Below are 15940 nucleotides of genomic sequence, written 5' to 3' on the forward strand. Positions count from 1 at the left end.
AATGTACAGCATAGAGATCTAAACAGAACCAAAAAAAGAAGACAAGACTATAAACTATTAACTTTAAAAATTTTAGGTTTCAATATCACAGCAGGCATTTCTGGCGATTGAATCACCACGGCATGAGGGGAATCAACGCACAATAAGGTCAATAAATGAGAATGGAAAAAAGTACTTTACTCCATTGAGGCTAAAATTGTTTTCAATAATCAATTAGTTACCAAAACAGCCTCTGTTATATATTTGGAATTACTGGAATCATAACTTACAGTAACATTTACTTGCTATAGCCTTTTAAAGAATTATCTCTTTGCAATTTTTTTTCCTAATAATTATTAATGATTTTATGTTTTTCTACTAATTTGTACTATTAGCTTGATCCCTATGATGGTTTCACAACAATTCTTCTACCTTCAGCCATATGATTAAAATGGCCTTGAAAACAGAACATATACAAATTAATAAGTAACAATCCTTGTATACTGGAGGTTTCATACAACAATACATTTACTAAACCAATTACAAAGATTCTGGATGTGCCATGCTGCTGAGACACTTTCATTCACACTACAAGATGATGCATGATACAATTATGAAATTCTCATTTCACCTTGCCAGAGGATTTCTAATTTTTGACATGCCAAGAAATTATAGATCCAAATAATCACGACATTGTCTGAATTGATAATGGAACCAAAGCATGCATTACAAGACCACATAATGCAACACCTCAGAGTGCTATACTGCTACTGCTAAACTCTCCCTAGTTCTCCCACAAATCTGTCAATTAAGGAGATCACGAGAAGAAATAAAATATATAACTATGCTTAAACACACCAATTCTCAAACTCAGCTTAATCACTCCTGTCACCAGACACCCCTGTGCTTTGATTCACTGCAGAAAACCAAAGAAGCAACAGATTTTTTTAAAGGCGCAAAATAATATGTTGGTAGTAAAGTGAATAGCAAAGCTTGATTCATGCAACTGTCAGTTGCCCTTTTTCATAATCATAATAATTTCAGCCCAACGTTATATTTATTTTAAAAGTCTAAAGACCGAGAACATGTTAGTTATTGAGAAAGTCACTTGTCCACATTATAGCTGATCACAATGAAAAAGATTATTTAATGGTGGCCTATATTATCTGCTGGACTGGCATTCCCTGGGACAGGGTTGGATATCTCTGCCTAATGCATTATACAATTCTTTATAATGTGGGGTTTATTGCTTGTTTGTTTTAAATTGGTTGAAAATATATTGTAAACGAAGGTCTCTTCTTCCACAAAAAAATGGATGATAATGTGGATCTACAGTCAGCATTACCCAATGGTGACCCACAGCAACCTCGAAATCAATAGTACTGCAGACACCAGAATGTACAGGAAGTAAAAGCTTAAAATCAATTTCAAATTAAAAAAGAAGAAACCCTTGAGGTAATTCCACAGGAGTTCAAGTGAGGATCACAATTTTGTCCTTTAAAAAAAAAAAAGAGAATATTTAATGACCAGATAAGCCAACAGAACCTCACAATAATTAATTTTACTTTTCCTGGATCTATCCATTTCTACAAGGAGTTGAAATAACTTTTTCTTTGCAAAACAGGGTTTAAAAATGATTTTTTAAGACTAATCTACTTTATTTAACTGTGTAGAACTGTGTGTATATCAGACACTTATTTACAGCTCAGTAGACCTTATTCTCCCTGCCTACGTACAAAAGTACCTGGGTAAAGTGATCCTTGATGTGCAGTTAAGAGTGCTGATTCACTTTTCATTCAAAAGCACTGTTCTCATTCTGCTTTTTGAAACTTATTAACTGTAATCCAGTGCAACTCTTTGTCCCAATGTAAATGCACTTCTGAAATGTTTCAGATATAGTACTGCAGTGTGCATTTATTATTATAGTATATTTGTCAACCTTGTAACTCGCAAAGGCTTCTGTCAAATTATTACTACTACTACCAATAATAATAATAATAATAATAATAATAATAATAATAATAATAATAATAGGCACCAAGTTACGTACACCAAACATTATTTTCATCATACGCAACTGTTAAAGTAATAGTAATATAATCGCAATGGACTTTTATTCCATTTATGTAATCCTATTAGCAATTTTGGAAAGCTTCACATATTCTTTTAAAGTCAGGGAAGATAATCCATGCAAACATTTAAAAACAAACTCATATTAATATGGCAACTCGGCCAATGAGATTTACAAATACAACTTAAAAATTTGCTTTTTCATATGTAAGGATGCAAGAAGATTAATGGCATATCTAATTCTACTCATAATAAACCCTTACAAATTGAACTTTTCAAATGCCAACTGTACAAAGAAGTCTTCATTACACTACACTGCAAAAATACTGTTTGCCTTGCAGATTAGATCTGTTTTTCCTTTTATGTTTATCTTTAAATACAAAAATCATATTGAGGCTGCTGCCTTTAAAAAAATGTTGGCTAAAACTCAAGGAAGATATTCACTGTTTTGAAAAGGGGAAATCCAGATTGAATCTTCCTTGTTCATAACTGTTAAACAATAACTGGTATTCATGCTCTTCATGGTTAAAACAATATATAAAAAGACATGCATAAAACAAGTTTGAAATGTTTCATACATATACTGTTACAGAGGAAGCTGTAAAGAAGTTTGTCCAGGTTTTTTCCAAAACAAAACTCTCATAACCCCATTTTCATTTTCTTTTGAATAAGTCGGACACTTGTAGAGCCTAGTCGGTCCTGAAAAAGCCTGTGAGGATTAATCGTCAATGTAAGGTTTTTTTCAGTCAAATTCCCATCCAGTGGTGGCTAAAGAGGGCTAAATAGGCCAGGTCTCTTGGCTCATCGCTAACGAGCATCCCCCAATGGCTACCTGGCCACCTGCATGTTTGCAGTTCCACTGGGGGGGGGGCATGCCTCTTCTCCAATCAGCACTGAGCCCCCCGTGTGGCCTTGCAGTGTGTAAAATGAAGGGTGGTTCAAGTGCAGCTGGGATTGGAGGATCCCAGTCGTAAATCTTCTCCCTCCCCAAGTGCAGTGTCGGGAGACGTGGCAACGAGCTGAGAAGCATTAGCACAACTGGAGATTCCAAAACTTAGGGGGAGAAAATAATAATAATTGTCAATTACACACACACACACACACACACACACAAACTAATCCTGGATTTCTGTTTAACTTGAATCTTGTTTTTATACAATATAGTATTAGAGTAATTTATCTTTGTGTATTTGCTTGTTTAGAATCTTAATTCCAGTCAGTCACAGTCTGAGTTTTGCTTGACTTCAGAGACTTTTCTGATGAAGTTTGCACTGTGCCCTAAAGACTGGGGCTGGGATTCAATCTAATATCTGATCTACCCACTGTTTCCTATTATACCCCAGTACCCAGTGTCTCAGATTTCAGTTCTTAGTTGTTTTTGTGTGTGCTGAGGATAAAAACTTCTCTCACAAAACACAAAGAGGAATTCATGATTTAAAACCTAATTTAGCTAACCGATTCATTGCAACTTCTTGAAAAAGATCACATAAAATGGAAATTGAGTGATCTTAAATAACTTGAAACAGACGTAATTAACCCTCACATCCCCAAAGCCCTGTCCATCTTCTGTGTTTCCCCCAGAAACCACAGTCTTTACAGCAGTGCATGGTTCTCTGGGCTGCCCTGTCATTCTCCAGGGTTTTACAGACATTTAATCTTCCCCAAAGCATCCCTCCCCCACCCATATGGAGCCTGTACTCCTATGGTGGCACAGCCTCTCTTTAAAAAGTTCCTCCAGCTCTCTTGAAGAGCAGCAAAATCACTGGAGTCTTCGACGGCTCATTTACAGGTAGCTCAGCATGGCAGATCCACAACAGATCAGCAGTGTCTGTAGTTACTTTCTTAATATGAAACTGAGCAATGAGAGGCTCAGACATGTAGGATCAGCATTTATTTCCTAAAGCACACCCAGTACCAGAACTGATTATGAACTTACATATTGTTGCATTATTCATATAAGCAGTTACAAGCAACTTCTGGTGTACCATCCAGATTCTATACTCCCTTCATCCTCTGCTGCTTGGCAAGCACAAAAGTCCTGCATTTTTTGTTTAATAAAATTGATTGAACAAATGTGATATCAGAAATAGAATATTTAATGCATTTTTTTTTATTTGGGTAACATTCCATCTTGATTGAAAACAATTCATGTACCCTGAATATAATTATTGTTCTTCTTTCAAAAGACAGAATAAAAAGCCCTTAAAATAATTGCTGCCAAATTCATAGAAGATAGAAGGGTACCCCTGTTCCTCTCTAATGCTGTGCAAGGGCGACGGAAGACCACAATCTTCCAGGAGAAACCTGAGCCTGCTTTCAAGGTAGGCACATGCAGCCAGCCTGTTTGTCAGCAGTTTCTTTTGCCTATTTATTTGTGCACTGATTACACCAAGGTGACATTGTCAATATTTGTACTGACTAAATGGCACCAATATTAGTTTATGCTGTGCCCTAAAACCCATTATCACAGCCAGCTTATGGTTTGCCTAAAACTGCCTATGCCTACACTTATGGGTGGCAAGCGGCACGGCACGATGCTGACCAGGACAATGTTTTCTGGCACTTAAGGGCTGGCACTGTTTTAAACCACAGTTTTTTAAACACAATCTTTGTTTTAAATCACTGTCGATATTTTCCTCACAAAGCCCCTAAAGACGAGCCTGGTGTTGCCTTGGAAACCAAACAAGCTGTGCTCATCACATACCTTTATATTGTGGCTTTGTGCCAGGTTAGGTTACTCTTTCAAATTGTCAGTACATACGCTAATTTAATTATTCTGACTAAATCAACACTACAGCTCTAGGTAATGTTGTTCCAGTTTACCTTCTTTATGTTATTAATGTAACATTGCTCAATCAGTTTCTAATCGGTTAAGGTTGCAGCAAATTAATTTACAATATTTGTTCATATTAACTGTACACATCTTTCTCTCCCTGCTGCTCCCCCCCTATGGCGAAGTATGAACAATTTAAGCACTGAAAACAGAAAAAAAAAAAAAAATACTGATGCATTTAAATCCAAGATCAAGTAAATTAGTATTAAACAAAGAGGAAAAGAAGGGTTTTCATAACAGTTTGTCATATTCCCATCAGGGATCTCCAAATATTCAGACCCTCTCAGTTTTCACATATTGTTGCTTTAAAGCTCGCAGCCATGATATGTTGAAGTAGGAATTCATGTGATATATTACACAACCTACTCCACACATTCAAAGGAAAAAACAAAAAGACAGAAGTAAATAGAGAATATTAAATAAAGTCATGATTGCATAAGTATTCAAACCCTTTGGTGTGGAAAACCTTAATTAATTTAGGTGCAAAAATGACCTTAACAAGCCAAATAATTAGCTGCATGTCTGTGTGTAATAATTGTGGTTCTCATGATTTCAGAATAAAAACACTAGTCTCTGTGATATTCCTTGGTCAGGTAGTAAATTATAAGCCAACCATGAAGACCAAGGGGCTTCCAAAGCAAGTCAGGGGTCAAATAATTGTAAAGCACAGGTCAGGAGAAGGGTATAAAACAGGGGTTTTCAAACTGGTCCTGGAGTACCCCCTGCCCTGCTGGTTTTTGTTCCAACCTAGATCTTAATTACTTAATTGAATGGTATATTACTTTGTTAGGGCAATTAAGGATTCAATTAAGCAATTAAGACCTCAGTTGGAACTAGAACCAGCAGGGCAGGGGGTACTCCAGGACCGGTTTGAAAACCAATGGTATAAAAAATATGTCTGTCTCTGAATATCCCTGTGAGCACAGTCTATTCAATCATCAAGAAATGAAGGTGCATTGTACCACCCAGTCACTGCCTACATCAGGCCATCCCTCTAAACTGAGCAGCCAGGGAAGGAGGACACTGGTGAGGGATGCCACTGTGACATCACTGACAACTTTGAAAAAAACTATTAAGAGTTCAATGGCTGAGATGGCAGAAAATGTGCATCACTCAACAATATCCAAAATACTTCACAAAAACAATCCTGTATGGCAAGTTGGCAAGAAGGAGGCCATAGCTAAAAATAAGCACAAAGCCCACACGGAGTTTGTAACAAAGCACCTGAGAGATCCTGCAAAAATGGCGAGACCTAATTGAAACTTTTTGGTCTAAATGTCAAGGGTTAAGTTTGGCACAGACCCAACAAAGGACATGGCGCATTTAACACCATCCCTACAGTGTAGTATGGTGGCGGCGGCGGTATCATGCCATGGGAATTAATCTCCTCAGCAGGGACTGCAACGCTTGTTAGGACTGAAGGAAAAATGTATGGTGCAAAGGACAGGCAAATACTAGAAGAAAACCTGTTTCAGTCTGCTAAAGTCTTCAAACTCAGGCAAAAATTCAGCTTACAGCAGGACGATGATCCAAAGCACAAGGCCAAAGCTACACTGGAGTGGCTAAAGAATAAGAAAGTGAAAGTCCTTGAGTGGCCAAAAGTGCTGACTTGAATCCTATTGAGAATCTGTGGAAAGACTTAAACTGCTGTCCTTAAGCAATCCCCAAGCAACTTAAGAGAGCTAGAGCAAATCTGCCAAAAAGAATGAGCAAAAATTGCACAAAGCCAGCGTGTAATGTTAGTAGAAACCAAATATTGAGTGGCTCTGAATCAACATATTTCAATTTTTTGGCAGTAGATTGTGATGACATTTACTTTAACTTTGCTTACCTTTTACTTTTAAATTCTTTCATTTGAACATTCAAGTTTTTCATTAAAAATAAAAATAAAGTACATGCATCATTTTGTAATTTCACAAAAATTGGACACCATAGGAAGGGTCTGAACACATTTGCAAGGCACTGTATTTGTTATTGTAGTGTGTATGCATGACATACAGCACTCTTCCAGATCCAGTGCATCATATATGCAATTTAAAATTAAAAATTTAAAACTTTAACACCCAATGATGATGAATAGGAAACTTCAGCATGTAAACTCTATCAAATTAATGTCACAACATCTGGTATAGCAGAAAAACTATGGAATCCCCCGATCTGTCTTCCCCATGGCTACTGTTATCAAGTCAACAATGTTAGCCTTTCATGCTCTTACTCCTATTGTAATTATACTTTCCAAGGACATGAAGTGTACTGTAGCCACGTCTGTGGGAGAAACAGTGAAGACGATGTTGTTTATTTGAAAATTACAAGAGGAGATTAATTTGCTGGACAGATTGTTTGTGCGATATGCAATACCATAATCAAAACATGAAGAAAATAAACAGCAATCTTTGGTAATCAATTTACATTACCTGATCATGCCACTCACCTACGCTGGTTTGTATGAATTGGGTAATGCACACTGATGTATATTACAGTGTGTGTTCACAAGGTAATCAGTATCTTTCTTATTCCAGTCCAATCTGCATTAAATACTTCCCTTTTCTGACTTCACAGCTGCGTAAAAATACTTGTGGTACCAAGTTCTACACCATCTGAATGTTTGTCAATAAGTCAAAATTGCACAACCCGAGCGGTCCCCCAGCTGTTTAGCCAAAACCACAGACCAAGTTTAATACTTAACATTGAGATGTGAATTGCCTGAAGTAGTAGTGCACTTCAACCTGAAAATGGTGGTGATGCAGTCCTAATGAACACAGCCTGCATTCTAACGCACTGGAACACATGTATAATTGAAATCCTCAGTTTATAAACTCCAAAATATCCGGGTGAGGAATTACCAGTCTTACCCTGTCGGCATCCCCTGTTTAATGTGGGCTTTTCAGAGAATGGTCCTCATTAAGGTAATTTATCATTTTGTCTCAAGGTTGGTTTTACTTCGTGTCAATTGTCAGTACTGCAAAAAGCTAAGGGGGACATAAAGTGCATCTTTCCTTGGTGGAAAAGCATTCCTTCACTTACAGTATGCTGATGTTTTGACATTTTATTTTCAGTCCTAACTGTAGGTCATTAAAATCCCTTGGCTTCGGTTTAGTTCAATATGGCACCGGATGTTCATGACCTACTAAAAATATGTCTGCACCAGGCAATCAGTATCAATTCAGGCATATGATTTTCAACTGAAGGGAAAAATTACCTCAGTCCACTTTAATCGCTCCCAGACAACTGAACCAAAAGCTTGAAGTTTGTGTCGCTTTAAAAGTAAACTTCACTTTTTATTAAAACCAACAAGATATATAATCATTGTTATTTGTATGCATGTATTTATTTCTATATATAGTATATTTTCACTTCCCCTAGATTATTATTATTATTATTATAATTATTACTAGATTACATACATGTCTTCATGTATGTATTGCTTCACTTTCAGGTAACATTTTTAATATATCTCAAGACCTCTTCAGGCTTAGTACTGAAAAATGTGAGTCTTGGAACAAAAATTGAGAAATGCAAGAGATTCACAACACGGAAGTAATGTATTTCTTAAAATCATGATAAACAAAATAGACTATGATCTTGAGTTCCTGGATTTAACAAAGGTGCCCGCACATCGCTGAAGTTTACCTTTCTGCTGTGTAGGTGTAGATTACCCAGATATTTACATTTAAACATTTTGTCAGAGTACTTTGCAGTTACTAATTCTGTTGATCATGGACATTAATGTTTGTTCACGTATAAGATTTTGTTTAGATTTTTTTGTTTCAGTTAAATGTAACTACTGAACAACCCTGCCGGTTTCTGGTAGACATTTTCTGCTAAAACACTTGCATCATACGAAGGAACAAACTGTCCATGCCAGTATCCAAAAATTGAAGGTTTTGCTTTGCATTTGTTAGTTTATTTTCTTTCCCAAGTGGACAGAGTGCAAGCACTTAACCCGTCTATTATCTACATTTCAAACATAACTTATTTCTAGCTTTCCCTGAAAATTATCTGCCAAAACATATTTCAGGTATTAAAGTATTGTTTGATTTGAGGGGACCAAACAAATGCAGAGGATCCTCCTTAAAATTATTTCAAACATGTTTAAATACAACTGTATATGGCAGCAATCAAGCTGAATGATTACGCTACTAGAGTTTCAAAACTCCCATAGACTACAAGAGACAAAGAAATCTTGGGAAGGCATCAAAACATTTATGCACAATTTTATCATCTTGGCATGGAGCTGGAAACTGATCAATACAGCCTGCGGACTAAATGAAGAGGGCACTGGCAGGCTGACGAGAGCGTTTGCAATTCATCCGAGTCTGCGATGCGTTTCGTCTGATTAAACATTTGAGACACACAAACCCCAACAGGAAGAGAATGAGAGACAGGCAATCCAGTTGGGATCGGAGGCAATGCAGCCCAGTTGTGTACTGACAAAACTGATTATGCACTGTGGCTGCCAGGCAGCCTCTATTAGGAATTAAACTACTGGAAAAGAAGGAATAGGATACCCTCCTTCATCTATACGAGTAATTATACAGTTGGGATGTTCAAAAATGTGCGAACAACCACTATATTACTCCAACAATAGCTATTGACATTAACAGCAATGATGCTTCCCTGGCGGTTTATTATTGTTTCAGGCCGATTTAATTCCATTGTCTTGACTAATAGAGATGCATGTTATTTTAGTGTCACACATGAAGAAGTGGGGATCTCTTTTCCCTCATTTTGAACAACCATAAGTTTTGATTTTAATCCACACCAGTATACAGGAATGAATTATAGATCTCCTCCCCAATTCAAGCAGATCTGAAAATGGTGTTAATAATAATAATAATAATAATAATAATAATAATAATAATAATAATAATAATAATATTATTATTATTATTATTAATACAGCAAATCTCAACTGCTGACTTAAAGTGAGTAAATCACTTGCCATGATTGCAGACGATATTCACATGAATATATTTTTAGTTCTAATTTAGCACAATTTAATTACCAAGCTGCAAAACAATTAAAAAGTTGACTTGCTTTAATAGCTCTGCCAAAGCTTAGATTTCTTTTAAATGTGTAGTTTCAGAACAGCAATATATTTTTCCCGACTATTGCCACAGCAAGAGTGCACAATTAGCCCATGTAACATCAATGCTAATTTGCATTTTTTTCTCTTCTTACTATTAGAGGTTCTTGTTAGGAAAGACTGCTTTCTATTATTATTAATTAATTTGGCAGATACCTGTATGCAAGGGTAACTCACAATATGATACTATATTGATGACATGACACCTGTGCAATCTTGCTGCTTGTAATGCATTTCACAATTCATGTCTGATACACAAAAAGACCTACATACTTTGCCAGTTTGTATAAATGAAACACATGCATCACTGTGATGTCTGCCAAAACCTGTGAGTACGGGCTGCCACTGTTATGTGCACTACTACTGTATATTATAGATGAGTTATAATGACTGGAGGAGGAATGGGGAAACATCATTAGGAACACGATTGGCTGGGAGAGATAACGACACATTCTGCTACTTGAAACGTTTCCATTTAGTTTCCATATGACAGTCTTTCTAAAATATAATTTCTACATTATTGTGCAATTGCATGTATCAACTGGAGGAATTAAGCTTCAGCAATACACACATTTGACAGGAATCAAGCAATCCTTCCCAGAAAAATATGTTTTAACCATTTTAGTCTCGCCAAAATAAGTTGGGACTAACTTGGTCCAGAGCCTAAGGTTATCCATTCACAACGCAGCAAGCTAAAACAATTAAACACATTTGAAAGCAAATCAGAATGTCTCGTTACTTTCTTCTGTAACAAACTTCTGTAGCAGAGACTGGAAGCCTGTATACAAATACACTTTCCACTTTCACTTCCATTAAATCATCCTGATATCTCCATCACACCGTACAACCCTAACCATAACGTCTATTGGCTATATTACTTACAAATATCAGAGTCAGATCAGACAACATGCAATACAATTGATTAACAAGTGATAACATGGATAAATGGTTCACTTGGTTCTTAGCAATTATGAAAGACTAATCAGAATGCTGCTCAGAACTGGTCCTGTGTGAGGAGAAAGTATTATATTGACCTGGACTGGGGTGGGTGCTCATGCAGTGATTGACATTGCTAGGTTATTTCTCCCTCCATTGAAGGAATGTAACCTGGAGCAACACATAGGTTTCTAAATTAAGTAGGCTATACTATACTCCTTGGCTCTCAATGTCAAAAAGTATGTTTTGTGTCAACCTTATTCAATTAAGTGTTTCTGATGACAGCATGTCAATTAAGATTAAAAAAAAGCTTCCAATAGGTCAAATTGGGGTCAGATGTATATCTTTTTTTAACGTGCTTCTACTTTTCGATGTAAAACTGGGGGGGGGGGGATTACTGTAAACCACAGTTATGTGCTGAATATGCGAGATAAAAAAATAAAAAATAGGAGCCAAAGGGGGATAACATTTTATTGGTAATTTTAGAAGACAATAACCAACTTTATAGAGCTTCTCATTCACAGCTTTTTTTTTTTGCTGACACAGCCTTGTGAACTCAATAAAAAATGTAGCACCACTTTTATTCATCCAAAGATTTCATCAAGTTCTCATACACTATAAAAGTATGTTACAAAATCAATGCGACTTCAACATTTTGTTTTTTTCTTTATTCATTTTTAAAGAATCAGAATTAAGATTGTAATGATCTTCCGTGTGGAACACTTATTACGGAAGCTTACTAAACCATCATATATATCATAAGGCAATGAATCTACAACAATGACCTTTAGGGAAACCACCAGGGATTCATTCCTGTGAGAATGCAGAAGGGGGACTAGTTCACTGCACCACAGCAAACCACACTGTACAAGCAGCCGCTGAAGCATGCTAGAGAGCACCTAGACAAACCGGAGCTCTCCGGTATCAATTGTTTTACAAATGTGCTTGTGTTTCATTATAACAGTGTTTGTCAAGCAACAATGCCACCTGCTGTTTCAAAAGCTCACTGAATCACTATATTATCTCCGAAGCCTAAGGTATTCAATGGCAGGACTACACTACTCTGGAGGTTTAAAAAAAATATATATGAACAGGCACTTTGCTATAAGTTAGTAGAAGTGTGCAAGTTGGCTGAGACTGAGTCTGTAGAAAATGCTGTCTTATTAACCATTTCCCCTTCACATTATTTGAAGACAGTCCAGAAGAGAAATTGACAGGTGTCAGAGTCACAAAATGAACTGATTATTGCATTACAGTTGAACTGCAGCAAGCCTACATACAATTATACAGTACAGCCTACATCCATATATGATGATGTACAATCTCAGCAAATGGATGTGTGTATTTTGTGTATACTGTGTGTAGATTTGTTTTTACAAAGCATATCTAAATATAATTCCACTGCAGCAAGCATCAGCATTTCAGTCTTATCAAAACATTTTAACAAGTCCAGATGTAATTTAGGTTTATCTTTCTTCACTAAAGTACAATTTAATTTAGTCAAACTATTCAGCAATCATTTTAAGTGTGCAAATGCCCATTTATGTAATGTGAAATGGCTTTACAACAATAACAGGAAGATAAAACTGCTGTACAAACACAATATCCACCCTGTTGAATATGTAGGAATGGTGACTACTTAATTTCTAATGTCTTCGCGAAATCGATAGAACACTAGATTAGAGCATTATTTGAATTCCCTGCAATTATAGGGGCTGAGAGGACAGATCCAGCATTGAAATGTGACAATTATATCACGTAACTGATTTGCAAGGAACTTATGTTTTGTGCAGCATTGAGATTTCAGTGCACGAAAGCTTATTTAATCTCGGTTCAAATTGCCTGTGTACTGACAGACCCATCAGCAAAGATAAGCAACTGAGATATGTTTATAGGTCTATGGAACTGTAATTGGTCACGTTCCAGGTATATTGTTTTCACAGCGGCAACAGTCAACTGCTAGACTGCATTCATAAACAAAAAACCTTGAAACAATGCCTTGCTCCAATATCAACAACATCAACACAAACATTAGAGAAAAGTATGCAACTATACTGTAAATAGCAGAATATTTTAATATCAATTTCTGGATTTTGCATCTATGGTTTTGACTGGATGTATGATATCACCCGACTGACAAGAAGTAAAATTAAAACAAATTTGATTTAAAAGCTTAGCAGCTCAGTAAATGTACTTAATTTGTATATTTCTCAGTGTCTGGTCTTGTTATACTTTAAATATATTAGATTTTTGTCCTCATCTTATTTCGAATTTTGGAAGACCAACAGAGAGCAGCTTCAAAAATAAGCCACCCTTGAATAACAATTTTATTATAACTTAATTCTGATAGGCTGACAAATAAAACGGGGCTGGGACACTCCAGGACCATGTTGGGGCACCACTGCCCTAAATTATAGAGCTTCCAACACCCACAACACATAAATATTGTTTTATGTACTTCTTCAAAGAGCAGCAGTCAGTTTTCTGCAGCAACATTTCTACACAAAAAACATTCCTCGCTACAAGCTTTTCATCAGGAATTTGTCTTGGGTTCCATTGCTGTCAAAGCTTGTTACTGATGTTACACGGCTTTTTTTATTGCTTCTTCAAATTGAGAAATATATATATATATTAGAAATAAAACTGCAGTACTTCAAACAATGTGATGCCCTCTGAGAGAACATTACGGCCTTAGAACTGACTCCATGTTGACTGATAGCAAAGATTATCATAATTTTGATCACTGAAGAACAGTGCAGAAGAATCGCACACTATTCCTCTGGCTGTCTATCGAAAAGATGAAGACCAATCCTCAGGTGGACAATTACTTTGTTACCTTCCATTGTCAATCAATGTTCTTTGTAATCAAAAGTTGTCCCCCCTTTTTATATTAATAATATTGATTAGGTAAAGCTGGCTTCACAAGAAAATGCATAATATTGGAAGAGGACATTACATTGAAATACAAATTAACAGGAAATAAAAGCCAGGTGCAGTGGTGTGCTCATGTATGTGTTTGATGAGTATCTGAAACAAATAACAACAAAAGAAAGCTGCTGCAACCTGTTAGTATGACACACCCTACCCCACATACATACTTAAGATTGGTCTATAATCAGCTGTCATGCTTTTGACACCTCGAAAGGAGAAGACTGAAGTGTGTCTAAATGTGTGCCTCTATTTATGTGGATTAGAATCTAGAGTGTTCAGAATTCGCGTTTTAAATATTTTCCCAGATCTGATCTCTTTTTTGCCACACAATAATAGAATACAAACCTTTCCATTCACCTATAACGTCCTGTACTGTGTGAAAAGTCATACATGCACTTTTATAAATTGGCTCTGCTATGATTTAGCATGATGGGGCGGTACCTTGTGAAACAGTTTTGTTTTTGTCCAGGTTTTTCTGCTGGAAGCCCAGAGGGAAAACAAACACAGCGAGTTCTACCACTAAACACAACATTCAATATTCAACACAAATAAACAACACGATGTGCTAAATTGACAAACACTCTTAATTGAAGCTGATTTCGCATTGCTAAGGTACTTGCTTGTTCTTTAGTGTCAATGCTAACGTGTCCAGGTAAACGCTTAATGTGATAATGACCTAATCTAGAAGTGATAATGACGATCTATTGACAATCGTGTGTTGGAGTGCATGTATGAATAGAATCTGTCAGCCAACAGCATAAAGTGAAATGTTTTCAACGTACATGAATCCAATGCAACCAGCACACACACACTGTATTTGCTTACCCGAAACAAGGTCACTAACTTCAAAGTAGCAATATAGACTGCGACGCATGTGGTCGTTCCTCAGTTCTGCAAAAAGCCTTTCCTACAAAAGCCAGATCTCAGGTGAGCCCTCAGCACGTCTACCTATACAGGCATGCATGCATTTCAACTTCCTGCCTAGGTCAAATAAACGTGTTTATCCAATGAACTCTTGCTTTCATTTCCACCCCCAATGAAAACAGAAAAAAAAACGTGAACAACCTGGGAAAGCTGCAACTCGGAGAAGGAGAAGAAACAGCGAGAAGAGCATGCACCTTTGATGTGTCGACCTGTAGCATCTCAGAGGAAGTGGGGACTGTTTCACTAAAATTAAATTGCATCCAGTGTTGCAATTTCTAATGAATAAGTAACTGTTGGAGACTATACGCAACTATACTTAGGCTAACCTAAACTTTGAAAATGAAACGATAAGAATGCACGTCCAATACGCACATGTTGTGGTATGTGAGGACATGGGCGTAATCTAATATAATCCCATTAAACTGAATACATAAATACAAAAATACGCCAATACAAGCAGCTCAATACGTACATATCACTTTTCTATTCGTCCCGATGACCCTCACTGAACTATCTTTAGTGCAGTACACAATTTAACCAGCAGACGTCTCTACCGAAATCTAGTCCCACAATAAGCCTGGCATATCACTACTGTTACAGCCTCCAATGGGACACCATAGTACAGTTGTTTTCACCTACTCTAAGGCCTGCAGTTGATACGGTTCTGATACTATCATTATCTGTGGATTAATATTGCTATCAGTGAATGCAACATTCATTCACAGTTGAGATATCAGCATAACAATCTCGTTTTAAATATTAAGTATTAACCATCAGTGTTCTATAACTCACTATACTGTATTAAAAATGATATTATTTCAGTTACAACAAAAATAAAATAAAAACATTGTATTTATAGTGCATTAGTATGTCTAAACGGTCATATGGAATATTTAGTCAACTGGAATTCCCATTCTGGTATTATTATTATTATTAATAATAATAATCATAATAATAGTAATGTACCTTTTAACCACGTAGGATACTTTATCATATATTCTGATACACACAACATATTAAGTATGAGAGCAGAGTAACAGGCATTGAAAAAAGTGAATTGAAATCAGTTGCAATGTCTCTGAATTCTGAGATGACGTCAGTTGCCTTCTTGGGATAATTCATAAGTTGCATCATTTAACCCTTAAGAGGGTTTCTATTACAAATGCATTACTGTAAAGGTA

The 15940-nt window shown here is 36.4% G+C and overlaps 1 protein-coding gene across 4 annotated transcripts in view; it reads right to left on the minus strand.

Moving 5' to 3' along the window:
• inpp4b (inositol polyphosphate-4-phosphatase type II B) overlaps positions 1–14843 on the minus strand; it is a 451889-nt gene extending 437046 nt beyond the window's left edge. For 2 of the 4 annotated variants that reach the window (XM_066718396.1, XM_066718397.1), the window contains exon 1: positions 14661–14842. The gene's annotated coding sequence lies outside the window, so the exon portion shown is untranslated. Of the gene's footprint in view, positions 1–14660 lie in introns of all 4 variants that reach the window. The other 2 variants (XM_066718401.1, XM_066718395.1) reach the window with 2 other exon arrangements.
• Between the last annotated feature and the right edge of the window lie 1097 nt (positions 14844–15940).

Source organism: Amia ocellicauda, chromosome 12 (assembly GCF_036373705.1).
Source record: "Amia ocellicauda isolate fAmiCal2 chromosome 12, fAmiCal2.hap1, whole genome shotgun sequence".
NCBI classification, from domain to species: Eukaryota; Metazoa; Chordata; class Actinopteri; order Amiiformes; family Amiidae; genus Amia; species Amia ocellicauda.